General features: G+C 39.4%; 1 non-coding gene across 1 annotated transcript; it reads right to left on the reverse strand.

Moving 5' to 3' along the window:
* Window positions 1-221: 221 nt before the first annotated feature.
* LOC145275116 (U1 spliceosomal RNA) lies at window positions 222-385 on the reverse strand. The gene has a single exon (XR_013867054.1). It is a non-coding gene; the product is annotated as a U1 spliceosomal RNA (small nuclear RNA).
* Window positions 386-2,075: the final 1,690 nt, after the last annotated feature.

Consider the following 2,075-nt stretch of genomic DNA (forward strand, 5'->3'; position numbering starts at 1 on the left):
ACAAAAGATTATGTTCAATGCAAACGTTACTGATATGGACATGCAGATTAGTTACAATCAGAACGTTGGAATAGAAGTGAATTATAAACTGATCTGGAAAAATCGCTTGTTTTGTGGCGCGTACAGAAATGGGCGATTGGAGAAAAGGGAAACGGAACAGAATTATGTAGTTTACTTATCAGTAGAAGGATTAGAAATGGATATTTGATATTGATGAATTATCGGGGTGAGCGCGTACGCAGACCCCACACTTAGAAATAATGCACCCGAATCGTCCACATTTTGGGACGATCGCAAAGGTCAACCCAACCGTAGTGCAATGGAAGGGTCTCACTCTGGAGGAACGGCCTTATTGATCACCGTACCCTCGATACCAGGTAAGTATTATATTTAGCCCTTCGTCCCCGGCCTTGGCATTATCTACTGCCAAGGCCTCATTTGGGGTACGAAGAAGCTTAGGCACAAAGGCCAGTAAGGGGGAGTGGGGGAAAAAAGGGGTCTTTTCTAGTCCTTAGCTAGACTTGCGTAAGATAGCAAGTACTTTATTATAAAACCTATACTAGAGTTTCTATCACGCACTGTTTCGCCTAACATTCTTACCCGGACCTACTTAAGTAAGTATAGCTCCTTGTCTCATGTGCATTTTTTTTATATCGCACTTATATACTAACAACCGACAGGCATTTGTGGGAACATGATGAGAATTGGCAGCCAACCGGATGTTAACGCATCAACTATGATAGACAAAATAATAAATCGTCGTTTGCACATGGCTCCACGCATCGCTTCCGCTTGGGAAGAAAAATATGATAACCACAAATTAATTACCAACCAATGGCAGAGCTCCGCGCCTAAAAATTAAAACCTCAAATATCACAGTCACTGGAAGCCAGTTTGGCACTATAAAAACGAGGATTCCCCCACCCGACCTAAAGAGATGAAGAAGAAAAAGAAATAAGGCACCAGTGAACTGAAGCCGACTACGCGCTCATGTTATGGGCCAAACGCCTTTAATTCTAAACAATACCTAATTCACAAAAACCAAAGAAGAGAGGAGGAGAAAGAAGACGAAGACGCCAGGCTGCTAGCGCCGATGAGAGAAAAGACTCGCTTTCCAGTACAAGCCAAGACACGCATCACAGATAGCAGGGTGATCGGCCTACCCAACCCTCTCCATCGTCCCAAAGATAAGTTACATTTTACGAACATTCATTCCTTGTCAATCCATACATACCTACACATAGTTTACGAACATTCATTCCTTGTCAGTTCATACATACCCACAAACATTCTACGAACATCCACCTCCTTTGTTAAATCACATTCCATCCTACGAACACTTTACCTCTCCTAATACAAATTGTTGGTAGTAAATAAAATCAGTTCTCGACCTTCAATATTCGTCTGTCTTTATATGGAGTCAGAAACTACGTTATTCATTTCAGATATTCTTAGTTGTGGCCTCTATAGCATCCTTTTTCTCCCCCTAATCCTTCTCATAAATAGCCAGGCCATGCATTAATAACAACAGCGTATTGTTATCATTGTTTTGAGTCTCGAGTATATATCGGACACAGTTAATCAACAGAGAACCGCATCACTTATATAAAGGCATATAAGATATCAACGAATACAGACTCGAGAGTCAATTTTTTTTTTAAATTGCATCAGCTAAATATTTTTTTAAATTTTATCAGCAGTGAGATATCTACTGGATCGAAAGAAGGATCCAGCCATTTTCCCAGCGACCTTTGGTAGAGAATGTTCAATAAATAAGTCTAGACGAGGGTAAGAGATTGTGATGTTTAAAATTAAAGAGATATGGCCCCATTAGATTTATCTACTCCTGAACGTATATATATATATATATATATATATATATATAAATGGGCGGAAGTCTGTCGAGAGCTCTTTCAGCTATCATCTCATCAGGAGAAAATCGATAGCGTAAAAATAATAATACTATGTCGACAGTAAATAGTTCTGATGGGGAACTATTGAATGTGCCAAAAATACGGGGACACTAAAATAAAGTTTATTAACGTTTAAAAAACGATTAAAATATTGGCACAACG

This window comes from Euprymna scolopes, unplaced genomic scaffold (assembly GCF_053919585.1).
Source record: "Euprymna scolopes isolate OS-2025 unplaced genomic scaffold, ASM5391958v1 sca599, whole genome shotgun sequence".
NCBI classification, from domain to species: domain Eukaryota; kingdom Metazoa; phylum Mollusca; class Cephalopoda; order Sepiida; family Sepiolidae; genus Euprymna; species Euprymna scolopes.